Source organism: Engystomops pustulosus, chromosome 7, assembly GCF_040894005.1.
Source record: "Engystomops pustulosus chromosome 7, aEngPut4.maternal, whole genome shotgun sequence".
Lineage (NCBI taxonomy): Eukaryota > Metazoa > Chordata > Amphibia > Anura > Leptodactylidae > Engystomops > Engystomops pustulosus.
In genome coordinates, this window is record NC_092417.1 from 138,511,198 (window position 1) to 138,536,495 (window position 25,298).

General features: G+C 43.3%; 1 protein-coding gene across 2 annotated transcripts in view; it reads right to left on the reverse strand.

Annotated features, from left to right (window-relative positions):
- LOC140070911 (uncharacterized) overlaps nucleotides 1-24,667 on the reverse strand; it is a 56,955-nt gene extending 32,288 nt beyond the window's left edge. The window contains exon 1 of one of the 2 annotated variants that reach the window (XM_072117975.1): nucleotides 24,499-24,667. The gene's annotated coding sequence lies outside the window, so the exon portion shown is untranslated. Of the gene's footprint in view, nucleotides 1-4,077; nucleotides 4,238-24,498 lie in introns of those variants that run through there. The other variant, XM_072117976.1, reaches the window with a different exon arrangement.
- Nucleotides 24,668-25,298: the final 631 nt, after the last annotated feature.

The window sequence follows — 25,298 nt, forward strand, 5'->3', positions numbered from 1 at the left end:
TGTTCCCCTACAGTCTCCTGTATCAGTGGAAAATTCTAATTCTAGAAACCTTTCTATAAAAGACGACAAACTATGGCCTCAAATATTCATCTTTATTTTAAATGTTGGCTAAAAATAAACACACACATTAAAAAAGAGAAGCAAATCCATGTATATTTAGAGCTGAAGAACATGGGAGACAAGCCAGAAGTTCCTTATTTGATGCTTGTTAAACATTAAGTAATGGAAAACAGAAAGTTTGAGGCTTTATTTTTTTTTATAATTCTTTTAAATTCTTTTTCCCATGAGAATGACAATATTGCATCTCAGAGCTACAGATACTGGATGCATTAGTTACTGTATATACTCGTATATAAGCAGAGTTACCCAATTTTAACACAAAAAACTGGGAAAACTTGAGTATAAGACTAGGGTGGGAAATGCATTGTTCAGTCTCCACCCAGTATATAGCTAGCCAGTCCCCTTCCCCCCAGTATATAGCTAACCAGCCCCCCCAGTATACAGCTAGCCAGTCCCCTTCCCCCCAGCATATAGCTAACCAGCCCCCCCAGTATATAGCCATCCAGGCCGACTCCCCATTATATAACCAATAGCTGGTAGCTGGCCAGCCCTTGCCCTCAAGTGTATAGCCTGCCAGCCTGCTGACCCCAATATATAGCCTGCCAGCCCCTGCTCCCCAGTATACAGCCAACAGCCCCTGCCCCCCAGTATATAGCCAGCAGCCTCGTGCCCCCCAGTATATAGCCAGCAGCCTCGTGCCCCCCAGTATATAGCCAGCAGCCTCGTGCCCCCCAGTATATAGCCAGCAGCCTCGTGCCCCCCAGTATAAAGCCAGCAGCCTCGTGCCCCCCAGTATATAGCCATCAGTCAGCCAGTCCCCTGCCCTAGTATGCCCAAGCTATAAGAAAACAAACAAACACTGTACCCAACTTTTCAACGCCCCCCACACATCCTCTTCTATCTTTGGCGATGCTCTGTGGGCCGCATGCTGACAGCACAGTGTGAACGCCGCCATCGTCACACACAATGCTGTCAGCAAGCAGCCGGTGAAAAAAAAAGCAGGAGGTGAAAAGAAAATGATACAATTGTGAAACACACTGGATTTCCATGTTTGAAACCAGATTTCCATTAGGATTAAATAAGAGATTGGATCTCATCCTTACTTACTAATATATGTACTATAGGTTGTGCCCATCATAAAATTACAGTGGTCAAATGATGTGTATGTGTGTGTATGCAACTGGATTTCAATTACATTTGTAACATCGGCATTTCTTTGTTTCTGTATGTGTATTCCATTGCACATTTTGATATAGTTAATACAATATTTTTATTTCTGTATTCAGCTTTTAATACTTACCTGAATGAATACTTCACGTAGAGGGGATGTCCGTCCCGGGGGAAGTCATGTGATAACAGGGGGCCGATACTCACCTTTCTAGTAAGCGACGTATTGGCGGTATGGTATAAATCACAATGATTATTATGTGTGCAGGATCATGAGTAAGACAGTAGGCATCGAAACGCATGACCTGACTTTTTACATAGTGTTGAATGTACAAATCTTCTTTTATTTCAATAAAGTATTTGCGTTGGAAGAGATCCCTGGAGCTACCCACGAGCGCCGTTGGCTGTGGATTGTGTCCGATGGCTATGGTCTATGCATCTCGAGCCCCAGAGTGAACCACAGCGGATCTGCAGGTCTGCGGTTACATCTGAACGGGATGGCAGGAGATTATTTTTTGAACTTCAACCTCTGGTTATGATTCCGTTATTTATAGTTGGAAAAAAAAATGACACAGGCTGCTGCGCTATTTTTACCACTATTAATATTGGAAGGTCTGAAGGAACTTGCTGAGCGAAGGAGTGAACTAAGTTGAAGAATAAAAAGCTTACAAGTTATTACAACATGTGGCCAAGTGCAAAAACAAACCTAGACTAGGTGATTTGTCCATTTAAAAGAAATCTACCATCAAAATCCAGCATAACAAAACAGGGACACTTACTCATAGATCAAGGCACTGTGACTGTATTAATCTATTTATAATTGTGGAGGAAGGGGGTACCGAGTCAGGAGGGGGAGGGACAGACAGTGTAACAACCTTTGAAGTTATAGCACAGAGAGGCTCTGGTAATGCCTGTGGCTCATTAGTAAAAGTTGAGGCCATGGATAAATATAAGAAGATTACCATAGTCACAGTGAGTAAGTACCCCTGGTTCACCAGAATGGATTTTGATGGTAGATGGTGGACAGTACTTAAAGTACTAAAAGGAAATCTACCACCAGGATGAAGGATTGTAAACAAAGCCTACTTACATGCTGGTGTGTGACTCCTCTGCCAGGATCTGCTCATAGCTGTTAATTATGCCTGGCTCCTCTGGCTCATTTGCATAATTGTTTCTAAAGCCTTTTTTGTAATAACAAGGAAATAAGCTAAAAGAGTGGATCCTGCCATAGGGGGCACACAACAACATGTAAGAGTGCTTGGTTTACAATCCTTCATCCTGGTGGTAGATTTCCTTTAAAGGAAACCTACCATTTAGAATGGCAGGGGTAAGCTGTAAGTACCGAGCACCAGCTCAGGGTGAGCTGGTGCCGGTACTTACTTTCGTTAGTGTTATAAACCGCGGTATCTCGGTTTTAACACTTTTTAAACTTTAGAACAGGAGAGGCTTCGGCGCTGCGCGCGACAGTGCGCGCGCAACATCTACGCTATTTCCTATGTAAGTGCGTGCAGGATCGTGCGCAAGCAGCGCCGAAGCCTCTGCTGCTCTAAAGTTTAAAAAGTGTTAAAACCGCGATACCGCGGTTTATAACACTAACGAAAGTAAGTACCGGCACCAGCTCACCCTGAGCTGGTTCTCGGTACTTACAGCTTACCCCTGCCATTCTAACTGGTAGGTTTCCTTTAATTATCCTGAGGCTATTATAGACAAAGACCAGTTGTAGGCTCCTGCTGCAGATAGTTGTCTTCTTTGTCCTGTCTGCAGAGATAAATTCCAGTGAGTAGTAATAGGGATGTGGGTGCTGGAAGTGGAGGCGTCTAACTATACATTTATTTGATATTTTAATTAATTTCTTAGTTTTTAATTAAGTTTTAATAACTTTAATCCCTTAGGAATCACTGGTTGATGTCCACTGACGGACAGGGGTTAACAATCCTGCTGCAGCCAGTTGTCTATCAGCTAGTTACACCACAGAGAAGAGATGGCGATCATGACAGAGCGAATATAGGAAATAAATATAATTTTTATTTATCCATTGGTAATTTTCCCATAAAAGACAGTCTCTAGTTTCAGTGGAGAATTCTAATTCTAGCATACCTCTCTAAAAGTGGAGCAGCAGCGTATACTTTGGAGACAGGTCCTAGACTTCTGTAGAAGCAACTATGCCGCACAATCAAATACAAGTGATAAGGAGGCAGCACTCCTGAAAATAAAGCGAGTTTGCACTTTTTCACCCAAAAAGTAAGATTTAATAAAGAGAGGAACCTCCAACCACAAAATACTCATACATGTGTGCCAGCTCTCAACACATATGTATAGGACTCTTGAAGGTCCTTAAACCGCAGAACTCCAAGCAAAAAGAAGGACCCCTCCTCCCTTCCCAAGAAGCTTGGTTCTGGTACCATATATAGATAGTAAATGCAAATCTATTAAAAAAAACTAATTGGCGGATGGCCCAACAATTTTCATACAGCCCAGGGCCCATGAGAGTCTTAATCATCCCTTGCACCCAAGTTTACATGTAACATTTCACACACAACAGATACATTCTCCTAAAATGTGTCAATATAAACTAGATATTTTGAGAGAAGAAAGCTCCATCATTTGGTACTCATTATCATAATATTCCACCAATACAAAATATTAAAGGGGGGTTTCCTGCCCAAAAAGACAACCCGGTAGAGACCTACAATAAAAAGAAGGTGGCACCTTTAAGAACTAAGTACCAACACTAATAAAAGTCTTTGCGATGCTGCTCCAAATCCTATTTGCAACTTAACTTCAGAACAATTGGTTGAAAAAGAAAAAAAAAAAGTTGATTTTGTGCTTAAAATTAAGGAAAGAACATACTTTGTGGTTAGTTCATTGCCAAGTACATTCTGAACACAGGAATGAATAATAATGTCATGATAATCTCCATCCTGAACTCTGGATGTCCTTTTCTTTGCCATATTCAGTCTTTGTAGTTGTCATAAAAGGTTTTTTTTTTTTCCCCAACTGGCGCTCTCCAAAACAATGATGTATTCCGACAGGCTGTAATAAAAGGACAATTGTATATGTACATTTAAAAAATAAATAAAACCTTTCCCTGTACTGGACACCACAATCCAAGCATGTCACTAGGGTTGGGACTGACATAAAGACAACTTTCACGAGCCATAGTCTTAGAGTACCGCCCCCACTTAGCCCTTCAGGCTCGTTAGCATAATTTTAAAAGTTGATTGTAGAATGAAGGAGGCCATGTTTGATTTGGATGGTAGATTTGCTTTAAAGTCAATGAATTTTTGAAGAAAAATTATAATTTTTCTCTAAACCCACTCCCCATACAGAATGGATTTAGAAACTGCTTTTTTTTGTACAGCAGACAACCTCTAGGATCAGAGACTACCCACTTCCTGGATCTTTAACCCCCATGGTGCTGCATTCAATACCAAGTATTTTCTACCAATTTTAAATATGATAAATAGATCAGCAACAAAATAAAAAAAATAAAAAACCTAAATGCCTGAAACCTTAAAAGAGATAGTATAACTTTAACAGGGTACCTTTCATCAGAAATTCTATTACCAGAAAGTTGTCAACCAGCTGAACATGTTTGTTTCATGGCCCATGTTAGCGGCATCATCAAGAAAATCGACTTTGAAGTCAGTTGTTGGTTGTATAAAGTCAGGAAGGCGGAGAATTTGAAACTGAAGTCAAGCTCCCCCCACCTCTGAACACCTTGTCCCCTGTGATTGACATGGCCCAGACTTCAGCAGATCTGATCAATGATGTCTGTGGATGCAGGACCATAAATTACAGTGAATGGGGTATTCTGAGGCAGGGAGAGCTTGACTTCAGTGTTAAACTCTCCACCTCCTTAACTTCATAAAATCAATTTACAGCTCAGATTGCTTCAGATATATGGTTTCTCTGGTTCTATGAGCTACAGAACCAGAGACTCAAGTAGTTAAAGACGTAGGTGAAATGTAAGCTGCAGATAAAGATCCAGTTCCCACCTATTTCTCTAACTGCCTGTACTCTGCTTCTGTAGAGGAGATTCCTATATTTAACATGACACCAAAAGCAGGTTTCATTGTACTACAGAATCTAATATAGGGGCGTCTGAAGTGACATTACCCTGCAATTTCTAAATGTGACTCATTTCAGGCAAAATATGTCTATTCTCTGCTCATTTTCAAATTACTTTAAAATGAAAAAAAAAATCTCCAAAGGTAAAATGGAAATAAATTTACATAAATGGTAAAGGACATGGAATAAAATCTGGTGACAGTCCTTTTTTTTTTTTTAAATTGCCTTTCCACTACTGGGAACACTTAATTATGCCATTAAAATACAACTACCGCCAAAACTTACTGCAATGCAGTTACATCAATGGAGACAAATCATATTGGAAAGCAGGGATAAAAACATAAAAACAAAGTAGCAAATATTTTTAAATGGTGCTATTTTTCTCACAATTTGCCACCCCAATATCCATAACGTTAAAAAAAAAAAAAAACACTAAACATTGCGGTTTACACCCTGGTGATTGGGCCCTTCCAATAGCCAACACTTCTTGTCCTGTAGAGACCACTTTTCAGTTATCCCATGTATCATTGTGCCAAAATTGCAATGAAAGGTACAACTCTATTAAACAATCACACAGGTGAATATTACAGGTCACCTCCCCTCCGCTATACACAGTGACATCTACAATGTACAAGGGGGAGGGGAAAAAAAGAAAGAAAATACAACCTGATCTGAATTACATGTTACTGAGCAGTGCATATCGCCTTTTTAAGGGGTCTACTGCAAAGTCATCACAAAGTAATGTGTCATTTCACTATAACTGTTCATGACGCTGTCATCCGATAGAAGGAGGGGCGACAGAGTAGGCTGGAACCATGGAAACACAAAATCTGCAAACCAAAACGGCAGATTTGTTCCATCCCTCTATGTTTCACTGAAGTAATAAAAGCTAAGAAGCATCACAACAAAAGAATAATAGAAGTAAAGCAAAATATCAAGCAACAAAATGTAATATGTTGATACATAAACAGAGGCTGAAGCCTTATAAGAGCTTGTACATGGCGTGTAGAGCTAAGGGTTAATCCCAAAACCGTGCACACACCTCAGCAGCATCTCTCTAGCTGCAGTTTCCTCCTTAACAGGATGTTGCTAATAAAAAAAACCCAAAGAACTTTATCTCTACTTTTAGTTTTATAAAGAGAAGCCTGTGGTTTAACACCGAGAATTGTGTCCGCTGCAAGTCTTTTGCAATTTACAACAGATGAGACTCTAACGTATGATGGCTTCAAGATAAGGACATCTTGTTCCAACATGTTTTAAGGACAACTCTTAATACCCCAACCGCGGGTTCGGAGGCTTTAGAAGGCCACATTCACCTTGTGCTTGCTGTTTTCTAAAACAGCCCCATTCATTTCAATGGTCTCATGCACACTGTCTGGATTCCACAGCCTCATGTGTGAGCCAACTGTCTAATTATAGAGCGGGTTCACCTTCCTGCCCGAGTGCCCTCAGTGGGAGCAGAGAAACCCCCTGCAATACTGCATTCTCTCACTGCTAGCCCAGTGCCACAAAAGGGGTGCACAACCTGCAGCACTGGATTATAATATAGGCAGTAGCCCGGGGCCCAATGGCCACCCAAACCACCCACCAAATATTGTGAACGGCCTTCACCCATAAAATCCTCATACATATTTTCCTGCTCTCAATACACACTTACACAAGAGCCATTTCAGGACCTGCAAAGGTCCTGAAACTGCAGATTGAAAGCAGACAAAATGCATGCATCCTCCATCCCCCAAGAAGCTTGGTGCTAGTACTGTATGTAGGAAGTGATTCCAGACTTGTAAGGGCTATAATATTCATACAGCCCACGGCCATCTTAATCTGCAATCGGGGCTCACTCCTACCGCAGGTATTACACAAGGATTTCGGCTGTAAGTTACAGCTGACACCCCATGTTATTCGATGGCTGTACAGCTGCAGTGATGAGCTAAGCTGGCATCTTCTCAATTACGTACTATTACTGCATGGAGCGCTAAGTTACAACGCTTCATGCAGTAATAGTATGTCATGGTGCGGCAAGGAGTTAAAGTCTACCAAAAATCTACCTTCATAATCCATCATGATAAACCAGGGACACTTACGCATTGATCCAGACACCGTGACTGTGGTTATCTTCTTATATTTGTTTTCGATGGCCTCCTTCCTTCTAAAATCAAGTTTTAAAATTATGATAATCAGCCTGAAGGGCTCTGTTGGGTGTGGGGTGTGTTAACAGAGCACCTCCACGCTGCAGCTTCACAGGCTGTAACACTGTCTCCCCTTTACCTTGCACTTTCTCCCTTCTTCTGCCTGATGGAATCTCACAGCAGCAGAGAAAGTTTCAACACACAGTGTTATGAGGAAAGTGTAACAGCCTGTGAAGCTGCAAAAGGGAGAGGCACTGGTAACACCCCAGAAGCCATTCGGGCTCATTAGCATAATGATGAATGTTGATTTTAGAAGAAAGAAGGCCATGGATAATATAAAAAGTTTACTACAGTGTCGGTGTCTGGATCTAGCCGTAAGTGTCCCTGGTTTATCCATGCTTGATTTTTGATGGACTGGGGTCATGAACGGATGTTGGAACTAAATAAACAGTTAGCATTTGGTCTTTTCTGATCTAAGGTATGAATTATTTATGATCTGAAATGAAGTCTGCAATATTATAAAATGTCTGGTCTGGTGTCTACATTTCTATAAATTATCTGACATTGGGTCTGCATTATTATTATTTATGTATTGTTTGGTCTGGGGTCTGTATTATTTATTGTTTGATATGGGGTCTGCCTTATTTATTGTTCAGTCTGGGGGGGGAAGCTGCGTTATCAGATTTGGGTCAGTATTTGTCACGTGATTGCAGTATTAGTTCTGGCATGTTTGGGGTGACGTTAAATGCTGAAGTGATATATTTAACTTCTAAAAAGATGATATTTTGTGCAACGTATATCACAGTGCAGACCTTCACAACATTACAGCACATATATGCAAATTATAAAATGTTAATACACAAAATTAGCGATGGGAAAGAAGGTGATCAACACATTTGCACTTAGGATTTGCAGTCTAGGACCATATTGCAGTTCACATACGTACAAAATCCTAGTAAAATTTACAGCAACAGAGAACAAAACTAATTTTTTTCTGGGATGTGTGTAGTTGTCTCTTCCATAGCGCTTTTGCGATCAATTGATTTAAAGGAAAAGTCTTATAAATTTGTGAAATGTTAGGTTAAAATGTTTACTAGAAACACAGATTTTGGCAAGTCCATTATGAGAATTATGAGGCCATTACTGAAGTGGTTCCCAGAAGAACCCAAGGCTATTACTGCATTGCTCCCACTGGTAAATGATCTTTAGCTATAAAATCCATTAGCTAATTGATAAACAATGCAATAAGGGAATAAAATGTCTACATCAGTTGTATTTAAAAAGAGTTTTCATGACTTATGATGTCTTGTTGTTATAGGTATGGCTCATCAATATCACAATGGTCGGGGTCAGACACTGCATGTCCAATGACCAACAGGCTGCAGCTTCTGCAATCTGCGGGTCGGATGGGATGCTGCCCTAGTGTTAGACTTGTCTAATGAACACTAGCGGTGTCCCCATCCTAATTATTCATTAAAGGGCACCTACCACCACAAATCTACCTATAAAGGTAGATCGGGTGGTAGGTGGATGTATGGGACGTGAGGATAGCCCTTTTTAGAGCTAATCCTCACGTCCCCGCTAGCGTAGCATAAACTTTATTGCCCTAATATGTAAATTTTATTAAGCGGCTACTGGGGCGTGGAGTAGCCGGACACGAGGATACACAGCGCGGCTACTCCACGCCCCAGTAGCCGCTTTCCCCCGCCTACCCTGTGATCTTCGGCGCGCAGCTCCTGGCGAGAGGCCGGAGTTCTGCGCATGCGCAGTAACTCCGGCCTCGTTCCCGAGATCGCGCATCCTCGGGCCTGCGCTCTGGTATAGGTATGCAGAGCGCAGGCCCGAGGATGCGCGATCTCGGGAACGAGGCCAGAGTTACTGCGCATGCGCAGAACTGCGGCTTCTCGGACGAGGGCGCGCAGCTGCCAGGAGCTGCGCGCCGAAGATCACAGGGTAGGCGGGGGAAAGCGGCTACTGGGGCGTGGAGTAGCCGCGCCGTGTAGCCTCGTGTCCGGCTACTCCACGCCCCAGTAGCCGCTTAATAAAATTTACATATTAGGGCAATAAAGTTTATGCTACGCTAGCGGGGACGTGAGGATTAGCTCTAAAAAGGGCTATCCTCACGTCCCATACATCCACCTACCACCCGATCTACCTTTATAGGTAGATTCGTGGTGGTAGGTTCCCTTTAAAGGGAAGAGCATCTCCTAAAGATGATTGAGAAAACTGATGGATAGATTGGAACAAAGATAAGCTTCCTTAATGCTAAACAAGCCCTTTTTTAATCTTTTTTTTTACAGATCAATAGATCTTGGGATGTAGAACAACTCTGCCTATTATCTTGATTACTTATGTGCAGCAGTTTCTTTGCTATCCTCCTCAGTTTAGCCCGGCTATGCAGTAGCTGTGTCAGTGTCTGGCTGTGCTGATTTCTGTTATCATTCGGTAGAGTTGATGGGGAGGGGATGTTCTTTTCTGAAACAGGAGGGGGGATGTCATGTGTGTACCTGGGAAAAATAGAACAGCTGAGTGTGTTCAGTGCTGGGATGCAGAAGTCTCCTCCACAGAATAGTGAGGTACGGGATCTACCATGTTCCCCATCGGTCCCTCCATCCTAGTCTGTCATTTTAAAGAACTTTCTCTGTTTTTGCACCTCATGCAGTGTAAAACTCCTTTGCAGCCTTTCCCCCCACCTTCTGCTTTTCAGACATGCACATCGAGGTGCTAGCCTCTGTGCCCGACTCTTCTCTCGCAAAAACGACAGATTTCTGTTAATTGTCACATGGCTTTTTTTAAATAGATAAATTGGAGAGATCTCAAATGTAAGAGGTTATTCTAGAAAGAGTATATTAAACCTTACCTAAGCTAGTTTATTAGGGTAAAAGTCGGTATCAGATTCCCTTGAACTATGACTATTCCTATTTCTTTAGAGTCTAATTCAGTTGATGAGCTTCTGTGCCTAGATGAATCACAGATTTGTAGTGGTATTCCAGAGAATGAGAATACAGAAGCCCCTTTTTCTATGCGGATCACAGGGTTCAGAGAGGTTGGCATAGGGTTTTTCAAGGTCACAATACTCAGTAATGGCAAACCTTTTGAGGACTAAGTGGCCAAACTGCAACCCAAAAACCTACCTTATGTATCACAAAGCCAACGCAGTTATTTAAGCAGTGACGTATTGCTCCCGGTTATTTGACAACGTTCAATCGTATTGGCCTCTTCAGGAAGGAGGGCAATTTTGGTCTACTTTTGTGGCTTATCTCCATGTGCTCTCTCTATACAGGACGGATCATTGGGCCAGTAGAAGGACCTTCAAAGACAATTCAGACCTGTTCACACCTTCTTACTCATCCTGAAGTCCAAAGCAGCCAAGAAAGTGTTGCTTTACAACAGCGCTGAGAACAGGTTGTCCGGGTTTGCAGAAAGATCCGGTCTGGTAAACTCTGTGCTTGGGCAATGTCCTGGGTGCCCAAAGAGAGGGGTCAGAGTGTCACCTCGGGCACCAGTGCCATAACTTGAACACCACCTACATAGGACATCAACCTGACAAGTTTTTTGTGTACTGACCAACCCTGAAAACAGCAACTGTATATCCATTCCCATGAACACAAGCTGTTGTACACATAGCCACTACACAAAGAAGGGGGCTGAGTTTTTGGCATTATCCTGTGTTCTTATTGCGGTGCTGGAATTATAATATTTTTAGAGGTCCAGGGTGCCAGACTTCTACTTATTTGACATTATTGACAAATCCTATGAATAGGTCGGCAATATCCAATACCTGGAAAGCCGTTTTATGCAGAATTCTCTTTCTGCCACTTACGAGCCATTAAGCAGTTCTATAAAATGAACACACACAAATGTATTATTCTGTCATACTGTATAATGGAATAGAGCACAGTGCTTTAAAAAGCCCTTTTATAATAAATTCCAGAAATTGCCATAATATGAACTGTAACTTGCTGCTGTGTAGACCCACTGTTCCACAGACCTTTCCAGCGAGAGTCAGCCCTAAATATGAGCCTTTCATGTCTATTCGGAAATTGCCCAATCCATTTATACCATTAGAAACATGTATTGGCAATTCCAGAGGAGCTCTAATGGACGGATGACAGCTGAGCTTGCCCTGCTTAACCTCATTCTATGTGATTATTCTTATTGTACTGTTCTGTAAGAAAAAAAGGCTTTTTGATGCATACAAAATATAGAAAACAGAACTTAAAGGGATTGTCCAACCACTAAAGTGAAGAACCAAGTTTTTCCCTATTCACAAGAAAGGGGAATCAGATCACAAGAACCTTGTACTTCAAAAATGAACACATCAGCTGGTAGCACAAGCATCTCTCACAGAGATACCTGCGTGCCATACACTGATATAGAATGTACGTCTTCGTCAAAGTCATATACAGTGAATGGAGCGGCAGCGCACATGTTGACCTTAAAGGAAAATATGTAATGATAACTACTACATTAAAGGAAACCTACCACCACGGATCGATGTAATAAGGTAGATCCGGTGGCAGGTTCCTCTGATGTAGAGTAGTACCGCCCTTTTTAGGGCTAATTCTTTCGTGGCTGATAAAATTTATAAATTTTAATTCCCCCAATATTTAAATTTCCTAAAGAGGCTACTGGGGCGTGGAGTAGCCGTAGCTGAGGCTACACGGCGTGGCTACTCCACGCCCCAGTAGCCTCCTGCATACCGCCTACCAAGCCATCTATGGAGACCAAGATATGGGCATCTTAGAGGCCATCACTTAAGACACCTATATCGTGTATACTATTGTACCTAGATTCATGGACCTGGTATCAGATTAAAGAAAATTGTTGTCACAGAACCACGAACCTGATTCAGGTCGAAAGATAAAATTCTCTTCTTTAATATAATACCAGAACAATGGTTTTAGCCACTATGGAACCCAAGATAAAGACATCTTATCTGATGCTCCTTCTCCGGCCTCAGAGTCTGACTCATTACAGACAAAAGATGACCGCTTTCTGCTTATTCTTACACAGACATGGAGATTAATTTTTATAGAAATAAAGACATTTCATACCCTGCCCGATGCTAGTTGGATGGGGAAAAAGATAGTGACAGGTTCCCTTTAACAGAGATTGTGAGGTACTGTAAAATAATCACAAAAGTATTGATAGATTAAGGACTAATGATTAAGAAACACAGCTAATTTTTATCTTTGCAAATTAGGAGTTAAAAATCTGCAGTATAAATTGACATAAAAAAAAAAGAATCACCTATTGTTGGTGTTTTTTGTTTCATATATATCTCTAGTATCTGGTGTTCATTCCTGGAGTTCTACACAAGTAAAAGGTTTTATTTTAGGAGGACGGACAGTTCTGAGAACCCTCGCCGCAGCATCTTGAAAATTTCTCCAAACATCTATGAGGTTTACAAGTGCAGATGTAAATGTTTAAACTATCTACGGTTACTAGCCACCGGAAAAGCAGGAGCCATTATTTAGGGATGATAAAAAGCAGTGAAGTTTTTCCCCAATTCAGCTTTGTCTTTCCTCTGTATATTTTTACCGGCAGCATTTGGAGGGCAGCTAGAGCCAAGAGGTTCACATACTGGTCATACACAAAATATTCAGCTTCCATATTTCTGGCCACTGGCCAAATTTTTATGTTTCATCCCCAAAACTCTGTGGTCACTGGCAACCACAGACCCAAGTAATAGGAAAGAAAGAGGAAGCTCCCTAGAACATTCATCAGCCTATGAGTACTGGCCGGTAGAAGCCAGGGCCAAGCAGAAATTGTCGTTCATTAATAATTTTTTTACCTCCTCCCCCCAAAAAAAGTTATGGCATAATCAACCAGTGAAAATAAAACTATACTCACCTTCCCTCCTTGTCACCTCCTGACGCTGTCCATCGCTAGTCAGACACGCCAAGATCACCTAGATCACCTACAAACCTATAATTAGCAGCACGGAGCATGGGACAAGATGTCCGGTGCTCCGTTGCTAATCATGCACGCCCCCACCACCTCCCTCTCTCATACTGGGAAAGGGAGGCGACGTCACACAAGAGGCATGAATTCACGGCTCTTGCGTGACATAACCTCGCGTTCCCATAATCCAAACATAGGAGAGGAAGGTGCGGTGGTGTGCATAATTCGCAGCCTGGAGCACCGGACATTAGCGACGGACAGCGCCAGGATCAAGGTGAAGAAGAGCGAAGGTGAGTATTAATAGCCTTTTTTTTGTTATTTTCACTGGTTGATTTCCTTTAACAGTTCAAACAAGTGAAATAAGGCCAAACTTGGACAAATTTACAATTTAAGAGTGAATATAGTCCTTGTTTTGTACGATGGTGCAGCCATATTTTAGGAATACAGCAGGGCAGTACTCATGATAATACGAAATGAAAGTCCAGTCTGTGAATGATATTGCAATTTGACTACTGCCTTTACACTACCTGCAGTATCAGACTGGTCTATAAGTGATATTCAGTCATCTCTGTATACACAGTAATGCATGGAAGTCTGTCCTTCACGAAGATAGTTGGATCGCCCCCATAACCTGTGGTAAGTAGCGGTCCAACGTGGACCAGTAATTGAAATTTACTGGGATTGTCCAAGGGTTTTTAAAATAGTCAACATTCTTCCAAAAACAGCGGCACACAAGGTGTGGCAATATTTTTTGGAAGAAAGCCTTTGACGTTTTAAAAATATGAACATTCCCTTTAAGCGACTATGTGACGTTTAGTAGTGCAGTCTCCCTCATGTTTGCTGTGACCTAGATGTACCATTACAGACACCCATAATATGGTTCTCTCCTGTAGATGTAAATGGGCCGCGCTCTATTAATAGAGTGGAAAGAGTTACATTGCCATTATAGATCTCAGCAGTACAGCAATACTCGAAATGTCTCTACAGAGCTGTAAGGAGATTGGCCATACTCTAGTCTAAATTTATCTACCAGTATATTTCTGTAGTGTGGGAAGAGATGCCCAAGAAAATACACTCTATGCAGATGTTGTTCTTGGTCAGATTTCTGCCAAAGCATTTAAAGGGGATAAGGAGATGATGGCAACTTCGGCTGCCTAATAATAATAATAATTCCATCATTTTTATAGCACCAACAGGTTCCGCAGCGCTGCACAGAGCTTGCCAGATCAGTCTCTGTCCCCTAATAGCATGAAGCTGCCGGGCTCCCAGGTATATTGCTATACTGTACTGATTATGGTACTAGTCAGTTATTTATTATAATGGTGGCACCCTACCACTACCGATTACTAAATGAAAGTGGCACAAAAGCTCAGCTGTACACTGTACCCATTCCAGCGGGAGATGTATATAATGATCCAAACGGATGCAAAATTCAGACGTTTTTGGGAAATTTTGTTACAATGTGTGGTTTTTATGCAATAGGCAAACGCCCCATTCGGCATTCCTGTGCCAAGGCACAGGGCGCTTGGTCGCTAGCATAACTATTCACGGGCCTTGCGTGCTTGAGAGATCTCCCACCTCACTCCCTCCTGAGAGCCGGTGACGTCACCGAGCTCGCAGGATTACTGGCGCTTTTGCACTGCATGTTTATTTTGCACAGCAGCTCTGCAAAGCAGACAGCCGTGCGTAATGAAGATGCAGTGCGCATGTGCTAGTGATCCCGAGAGCTCGGTGACGTCACCGGCTCTCGGGAGGGAGTGAGGTGGGAGATCTCTCAAGCACGCAAGGCGCGTGAATAGTTATGCTAGCGACCAAGCGCCCTGTGCCTTGGCACAAAAGCGCCAAATGGGGCATTTGCCTATTGCATAAAATCAATTTTTGGACGAAACTGCTTATTTCTGGGCCTAAACAAGACCACCTCCAGCATCAGCTTACCTACACCTATGTAAAGCTATGTTTAGGTCTGAATGACCATTTTAAAATGGTAGATTTCATTTAAGGTGTGACCACACTCAGTTTTTTAGATGCAGTTTTTGCTGCCCAAACCAGGAATGGAGTTAAAAGTAGGAGAAGGAGTAGCACCTTTCAATTATTTTTCTCAATCTATTATCATCCACAGCGGCTTTTGGCTTCAAAAACGGTGTTTAAAAAACTGAACGTGTGGACACACCCGGAAGGTGCCGTAACATGTAGCGCTTTGGAAACGGAATCAAAGCACGCACGGACAGATCCATGTGCATTTCTTTGGAAACAAATGTGAATGGTAACCAGCACCCGGGGTCTTGTATTGTCTAAACGTAAGAAAATGGATGCTGGTTACCAATCGCATGCTTTTCCATAGAAACGCATATGTGATCTGGCCGTGGCACACCCCTGGGCGCTTTGATTCGGTTTCTAAACTCAGTCAAAGCGCTAAGAGTGACGGCAACCCAATTATCCCTCTTCAATTCAGCCCTGGTGGATTTGATCTGGCCTCAGACTTGATTTCTACATTTATGCAGTTTGTGTAAAGATGACCACAAAGGCCGATGAGTGACCATATCACAACAAGGAGGTTCAGGAGACCACCAGCGCTGGATTACTGCCAAAAGTTGAAAATGGCAGTCTTTGTTTTCTAAATTTTCCCAACTGTGCCTTATCAGTGTCACCAGTTTATACAAATATACGTCCCCCATAGACGTCAATGGGCGTACAGAGCCATACGGGAGCAGTACGGTGCAGCACCGTACCGTTCCGTAGCCGGGAGATAGATAAGATATGTCCTATTTTTCCCCGTAATACCGCGTTGTGCGCCATACATCGCTATGGAGAGGGGCGGGGCACATGTTGGGGCCCTCCTCCTCTCCCCGGCCCTGACATGTGCCCGCCTTGCTACGGTATGGCGGCCACACGTTCGTCTGAATATAGCCTTAGGCAGTTTTCCCATTCAAAAATAGAGGACCCGGCACTCATGTTCTTCTTCAGAATGTAGGTTTATTCTGCATCATATAGCCTAATCACAGCAACAATAGGACGCGTTTCGGCTCGTGCCCCAAGCCTTTCTCAACCACGCTACGATTAGGCAGTTTTCCCACCTGTACAGAAAAGGGGCTTGGTAATTTAGGGGGTGAAAGTAGCCTGCGAGCCAGAAAATTAAATTAAATATTGTGGAGCAGAAAACTAAACCAACTAATGGGAGGTGCAAAGTACAACTCCTCAATCTTACACATTGAAACATCTCCATGTATTAGGAGATCCACGTGACCAGACCGTTTTAGCTCTGCAAGGACTCTGGGCGGGTCTTTCAGCCTGAAGAGCTTTTGTCTTTGCCATGAGCAGCTCCGCTGCCCCTCCCCTCTGCTACATGTAGGTTGGATACTTACAGCAGGAGGGAGGGGCTGCGGAGCAGTTCATTACAAAGAACAAAAAGCTCTTCAGTCTGAGGTTTCGTTCACACACAACACTGTTTGGCTGCAAGGGGAGGGGCTTGGCCCGATTGCAGATATGTTTCACCAGTGATTGGGAACAAGGACCATGGGGGAAATCTCCCCCCATGTGTTTTGCATTACTTATATGCCGAATATGTGCTACTTGTTCCCTATCGCAAGAGTTTCAGTAGAAATGCATCTGCAATCGGGCCAAGCCCCTCCCCCACAGCTCTCTAGGGGCTATACCTAGCACTGTCTGCAGTTTATTATGGTCAAGACTGATGACAGATACCCTTTAATTTAATATCACTGGGACATGAGGAAACCAAATAATAAATTATTACAGACTTTACAGAAATTAAAGAAATAAATTTCTTTCTTACCCATAGCAACCAATTACAGCACAACCTCCATTTCTTATAGAGCTACTCAGAAACAAATGCTGTGCTGTGATTGGTTGATGAGATTTTATTTGCTGCAGTTTACTGTGCAATGATTACAAAGGTCCCATCAGTTCTCCTGATATTTCTATTTTAGGCTGGTTGCTATATAATTTTGCTCCTAAATTGTTCTTCTGCCCAGTCACCTGATTCTAATACTAAAACTAAACGTTGTGCTGCAAAAAAGGCTATACTCACATTTCCGCTAAGATTCATGCGTGCAAATCAGCTGTGAAAAACAGCCTATTCTTCATGGGAGATTTGCAATGTGGAATCCGTTTTTTAAGGTTCTCGATATACTATGGTTTTTAGAGGACATTTATCAAGGTCTACATTTTTCACTCCAATCTTGATATCCCCCTGTGATAGAAGATGCGATTCAATTCTATTATCTTTAGATCAGACAGGAGATGGTAAATTCTCCCTAAAAACAAAAAACAATCCACGATAAAAGGACCTATAATAAACTCTAAAATTCTTTAAAGGGAACCTACCATCAGAAAACTACTTACAGGCCCTAATCTAGTTTTACCTAATCCTAAAATACTTTCTAAACTAAACTACACTTTATGGACAGAGGATATTGGGGTGTAGGAGCAAAGCGACTCCATGCCCCAGTAGCCTCTGCGATCCCTCCTACCCACGTGTTCTCGGCGCACACACCCACTTCGCTGAAGTCTTTCATCAGCTGCAGATCAAGATGGAATTTATGCAGCTGGCCATTATTAAAGGGAACCTGTCACCACATTTTTACAAATACAGCAAGTGACAGGTTCCCCTAAAGCCCTATCAACTAACTGACACCCTTCTTTTAGCTAAAAATTGTTTACTTCACATTCCCATAAATCAACTTTACCTTATATTACCTGGCATCAGTGGGGACATGCCCTGTTTGACCAGCCCCTCCCATCTACATATCCCCATGTCATGTAACCAGTTCTTTAGCCTCCTAACATTAGCAAACTGTACACCATGCACATATCGGATCCAATGGCAGTATCATGTCATTAGTGATGGCTCTTTCACAAATGACCCGGCACAAAGAGCTTTCGTGTGAACGTCAGCGATCGGCGCCCTTCAGAGAGCCAATAGCTCACGTAACCCTAATCTCACCACACCCCCGTTAACTAACTAATATAGGGTTAATAGTGGAGTGGGGTGACTGCTGGACTTGGGCTCCCTATCATATAGTTAAAAGGGAGCCGCTCAGGAGCTAGAAGAGCCGTCTCTTCTTAGTGAACGGAGCCTAATGATCAGCTCACTAAGAAGAGTTGGATTTCCCATCACTGCATGGCATAATTATAGCATGCGTCCATTGACTTCTACTCCTCCCCATCCTCCATGAAGGCTGCTGTGAGTTCATGTGATAAAGTACATACATGGGGTAGACCTTAACTGTCACAGCACACAGTGTATTGTATTGTCTAAATGCAAGACACTCAATGCTTATCAATTGCATGTATTTGATCATGACCGTTTGCTTTCATTCCTTTTTAAAACTGACTCAAAACGCTATCATCAGTGAAACTGTGACAATCCAAATGCAGACAGTTTGTGAAGTATAGAAATGCAATCCAACCAGAATGTGTGATCATATATGCGTTTCCATCAAGACGCGTGCGATCTGTAACCAGCACCCATTTTTTTGTATTATTTAAGTGCAAGACACCTGGTTGCTTGTTACAGGTCGCCTGCATTGCCATGGAAGCGAACTTGTCATCAGGCTGAGTCGCAGGGCATTTGCGTTGCGTTTGTAAACGCCATACACCACATGGGACCGCAACCTTATAGAGAAGAATGAGCTTTAGTGTTATATTACATAAGCAGAACATTGGAAACAAAATAATACACATAAAAAAAACTCATCTTGAGTTTCACCATTTCACCATGTTTTAGTCAATAATGATGGAAAAATGGTGTAGTAGGCATCATTATTTTTCCTATAATAACTACAATAATCCAAACCAGGAAGTCAATGGTGACTGATACTAAAAGATCCAACATTTGCCCCTTTGTCGGGGATGTGTTCTACATCACTGTCCCCAGGGGGAAGATTTATCGTAAGATAAATATGAAAAAGCCAGCCCCCCCCCCCACCGTCATGGCGGATGCATAAAATAACTATGATGTATCCGCCGGACGTTCTGACTGGCTGACAAAACTATGCCAGGAAAAATCAGCAAAGATTCACTGTTGAATGTTTGCTGATTTTTAAATATTGTGCAGGCATCTGACGCCCACTTGGCATATGGGTGGCATATTTGCCTGAATAATTGCAATTTTTTGCATTTAGACACCGGTTGCCGATTGCATGTGTTTGTATGCAAACGCGCATGGGATTGGCTTAAATCTGTTAGAGAATGGAATCGAAATGCTATCATGTGCCGCCGGCCGAAGGGTGCGGTCATACATAGCGCTTTGATTCGGTTTAGAAGTGCTATTAGAGCGCACAAGGGTGTGCCACGGTCCAAATGCATTAGCGTTTCAATGGAAAACGGAACCTGGTGTCTTGTATTTTTTAAATGCAAGACACCGGGTGCTGGTGATTATTCGCATGCATTTCCATAGAAACGCATATGCAATCGGGCCATGGCATTCTCCCATGTGCGTTCACTGCGCTTCTAAATCTCTCAAATCAAAGTAGTACTTGGGACTGCACCCAATACGCAATGCAAACGCAACATTAATTCAGCCTTAGGGTGATGCCACACATGGTGTTCTGAACCCTTTTTTAGTCCGTTTTTAATCAGTCCGTCCAAAAACGCATGCGTTTTTAAGCAGTCCGTTTTTGAAAAACGCATGCATTTTTTGAAAACGCATCCGTTTTTGACCAGTTTTAATTAAGAGAATTGGTCAAACCTGTCAAAAACGGATGTGTTTTAAAAAAAATAGAATATTCTCTACTTATTAATAGATGAGTCCCACGGTCCGTCACAATAACAGCCTTGAGCAATGTTCCATAAGAAGGTATTGCACTCTGTGCATCCATGTGCCGTTTGACCGAAATACCAATGGCACATGAGCGATTTACACTACTGTGTGCATGAGCTCTTAAAGGAGGAATCTGCACTCCTATCTATAAAACTATAACATGCTAGTTTTCCACCTCTACAAACATGTTCTCTACCACATTTCTGTCTCAAAAGTAAAATACCGCACAAGTTAAGAGGAAAAGTGACATCTATGTGTTCTACATGTCCGTGGCACATATCGAGCCAGGCTCAGACTGGCCCACAGGTAAATCCGCTGGTGGGCGCCCGACTCTGCAGGAGAACCCTCACAGTATGTCATATAGATATCTTAGCCTAGGAGTCTTGTCAAAAAGCCTTAGCCAAGGGCTGACAATTTGAAGCTCCATGCGGCCATTGCCGTCTATGGGGGACATATGTACGCTAGCGTCCGAACACGTGTCCCCCATACTGTAGTGGGAATGGAGCCTTACAAAGCACATAACGATACTGTAAGTTGGCAGATGATGTTTTACTTAAAGGGAACCTACCACCACAAATCTACTTATAAAGGTAGATCGGGTGGTAGGTGGATAAATGGGACGTGAGGATAGCCCTTTTAAGGGCTAATCCTCACGTCCCCGCAATTTTTTGGTAACGTTTATGAAACGTTTATGCTAATTTTATTATGCGGCTACTGGGGCGTGGAGTAGCCGCATCTGAGGTTACACGCGGCGGCTACTCCACGCCCCGGTAGCCTCTTTTCTCCTCCTACTTACCATCTTCGGCGCGCAGCTGCTTGTAGCTGCGCGCCCTTGTCAGACGATCCTGCAGTCTGCGCATGCGCAGAACAGCAGGTCCGCGCCTGTGCAGCCCCGGCTTCGGAGCAGTGACCGCGCAGACGCGGGCCTGCTGTTCTGCGCATGCGCAGACTGCCGGATCGTTGGACGAGGGCGCTTAGCTACGAGCAGCTGCGCGCCGAAGATGGTGAGTAGGAGGGGTAAAGTGGCTACCGGGCGTGGAGTAGCCGCCTCGTGTAACCTCAGATGCGGCTACTCCACGCCTCAGTAGCCGCATAATAAAATTAGCGTAAACGTTTTATAAAAGTTACCCAAAAATTGCGGGGACGTGAGGATTAGCCCTTAAAAGGGCTAATCCTCACGTCCCATTGATCCACCTACCACCCGATCTACCTTTATAGGTAGATTTGTGGTGGTAGGTGCCCTTTAAGGACCTTACACTGAATTGTGAAGAATTATTTCATCACAGTAACAGTAGAGATGCAGTTCAGTCGGTTATTATCAGTGGTCAGATCAGAAATGTGTATAAACTGGTTCATAATTGAAAGAAAACCAGAAAAGAAAGAAGAAGCAATTGTTATCCCCGGATCTCCTGCAAATCTAAAAGTAAAAATATCACGTTATGAGAATAGGACAAAATTTAATCTGACTGCCGTATCCGGAGTGTGTTATGGGATTTTTGGCCTTCCTCTGGATCAACATTGTAGAATTATAGGTGGAAGTTGATGGAGCTGTATCTTTATTCAATGACTATGATGGTGCATCAGTATGTCCAGCTAACAGAACCCTGATGAATCCCCAATACAGGTGGTCCCCTACTTAAGGACACCCGACTTACAGACGACCCCTAGTTAAAGACGGACCCCTCTGCCCACTGTGACATCTGGTGAAGCTTTCTGGATGCTTTACTAAAGTCCCAGACTGCACTGATCATCTGTGAGGTGTCTGTAATTAAGTTTTATTGATAATCCTTGGTCCCATTGCAGCTAAAATTTTGAAAATCCAAATGTCACTGGGGTAAAAAAAAATTTTGTCTGGAGTTACAATTATAAAATATACAGTTTCGACTAACATACAAATTCAACTTAAGAACAAACCAATGGACCCTAATCTTGTACGTAACTCGGGGACCGCCTGTGTATAGCAGGTTTCAAAAGCATTTCATCATGAAACAGATCTATCACTGCTAGGATTGTTGTTCTGTGTGGATTTCACTGCAGAAAATATCCACAAGTCTTTCAGCTATAAAAATACAGGATGGAGGGAGATGAAGCTGCAGATCCTCCAAAACATTAAAAAGAAGGGAAACAAGTAACTGGCACAGAGCACAGTAGGACCTCAAACAAAAGCAGGTCAACCCCCACAGCGGTCATATCCAGACATTAGTCCAAGTTCCCATCTGTGGGATCAGACCTTCCGTTATTAATAGTAGAAAAAAATAGCGCAGTAGCAAATGACCAGATGTGTAACAGAAGTTCCATTGTAATCTATAGGGAACGGAAGGTGGACGGAAGACCTTCTGTTTCCTTTACACTCTCATGTAACGGAGAGTGTCAGTGAAACCCGTGATACAGGTGTGAATTTGGCCTTAGCTGCACACGTCTACTCACCAGGGTAAATACTGTAGGTAACACTGTAAGGAAAGACATAAAAGGAGTTATCCGGGTTTAAAATTTTTTTTATGGCCGGGCTGGGGAGGGCTATTTAAACATAATAAACATGTACTTACCTCCTCCGGTGCTGCCGATGTCCCGCGCCGCGGCCCGTCTTCTCCGTGCGCCGGTTTCATTACACCGGCGCACAGGGAGCTTCCGGCCGGCCGGATGCTCCCATGCGCACCATCTCCCAGCGCTTACAACGCTGAGAGATAGGGACGGATGGGAGGAGCCGTCCACAACGCGGACCGGAAGCTCCCTGTTTGTTTACAGGGGCACGGATCGAAGTGACCGCGGCGCGGGACATCGGCGGCGCCGGAGGAGGTAAGTCCATGTTTATTATGTTTAACTAGCCCTCCCCAGCCCGGCCATAAAAAGATTTTTAAACCCGGATAACCCCTTAAACTACAACACAAGCTGATGACCTACAAACTACGCTTTGACTTTGTCGTGTTATTCTTATCCCCGTGTGGATTTCTCGTCCACCTTCTGGAACCTATTTTCATACCACATCCTCATTCAGTTTTACAAGTCAACATCCTCAATATCTGGAGATCAGGGTTGGCTCCAGATTTCAGTAGGCCCCTCTGCGATAGAGCCGCAGTGGGCCCCATTGCAGTGAACTTACATTAATTAAAAATTAAAACTAAAATAGTCTCCTGTTCCTTTAAAAATTCCCTAGTTTATCATACCAAACACTCCCCTTATGGTTATTTTTATATAAAACCCCCCTCACCCCATGGATTCCTTATGCACAGCCTTATGTGGGCCCCCAGCAGCTCTGGACCCCGGCACTTGCCCAGGTACGCCCTGTGCTGATGCCGGCCCTGCTGGCGGTGGTGATAAAACATGAGATTTTGAATCCATAATGTTATCCTAGGACCACAATCTGAGGTGTAGTGATACGAAACACAGCAACACATCCAAAGAGGAGAAGGACACCCATCTAGCAGGTCAACCATCCGTCCGGAAATCCAAATCAGACGGGAACAACTAGGTGCACTGCTCCTGTAGTGTCACCATAATATACTAAGCAAACTCCACGTAGTGAAAAAAGTCTTAGACCCTTTTTAACCGTTATACTAGGCAGGGTAACAAATTAGGGCCACCTAGGATAGGGAAAGGTTCTGGTGCTGAGGCTCATAGGGTAGCGCCATCTCCTTAGGCCAGAGAGGTCCCTCCAGACCCCTGCTACAGAGTTATTGTATGTAGGTTTATTTTATTTTATTTCCATTCTGGTGGAACATCTTTTCCATCATTGGATCCAGAGTCTGACCCATCTCCTCATCCATGGCTGGTAAGACCCCAAAGGTACTGAGATTGACTGGTCCATCAGGCCAATACAAGTGAGATGATTGGTGGGCACCTGTGTGGACTACCACTCCCTACTGTTCTTCTAATTGGTGGGCTGCCAGAAATTAGATATGTGTCCCCTATCTTGTATGCTAACATCACAAACTACAGTAGAGCCCCAGTAGGCGCTGCCATGTCACTACGACCCTAGCCTAATACCCATGAGCCCCCCATCCTTTCAGTAGTGCCCCACCCCTCTGACCTGTGGTCAGGTAAAAGGGGCGTGTCTATAAAGTTATTAAAACTTTTGCAGCACTTTTTGGTGTAGAGTGTGGAGTGCAGTGAACACTACATGTCCTGGTTCCGTCTATGGGATAAGTATTAGTGAATATGCCGCCATGTAATACAGACCCGGGTGTAGGATGTGACACACATGACATCCTCGGAGGATGTGGTTGACCTGCAATATAAATATGACAAGCCAAGAGGAGACGTGGGGCCCAGAGCTTGTGTATAGCGCGCAGCCCAGCAGCCCCTCCATCCTATACACAGGGAGGCTCGGAGACCATTGTTACACGCGCCGCACATTGCTATATATAGGATGAGCGGGGGCGCTCCTACCTCTGAGCCCGTTAATCCCGGTCACATAGATGCACACGATAGCGGCTCCGCTGCTGCACGCATCCTCCTCCGGGCTCAGCCACAGCTGTGGGGAACAAGAAGCACCCAACTGCGAGCAGCCCGACATCAAGCCCCGCCCCAGCTGTCAGTCACACCGGAGCATGCGCACAGCCCGTCCTGGCGTGCAGGCAGTGCTCCAGCCTGTGAATACTATTGGCTGCCGGCATCAGGATCCTGTTACTGAGCACAACACAGACACGTTGTCTGTACTGACACAGATGGGGAATTAGCTCAAATGGTAGAGCGCTCGCTTAGCATGCGAGAGGTAGCGGGATCGATGCCCGCATTCTCCAATGTTTTCATCCATTTTCTTAAAGGAGATTCTCAATTTCTTAGCATCAGTTTGAATGGACAGAATTAAAAATTAAAAGAAAATCAATGATAAATATCTTAGTGTTAATAAAAGGAGTGACTTTATACAATTGGATATAAATCTTCTAGGAGTAGTGCGGTCAGTACAGGGTATTTCCTATCTCCTGTGATGCACTCAATAAAAAAAACATTTTACCCCTTTCTGAAAAGGCTTTAATGGCATTAGTGCCTTTTTTAGTATAGTTTTAGTGAATTTTCATTCCAAATACCCATAACTTCCTTTTTTTGTGTCCACAACTTAAACATTTTTCCGGTGTTTTTTCGTGACACATAGGGGTAGTTAAAAATAAATAAAAATGTTAAAGGACCATTTTTTTTCATGACGATTATGAATTAAAGGGGCTCTCCGAGTAACCTCCTCTTCTGCC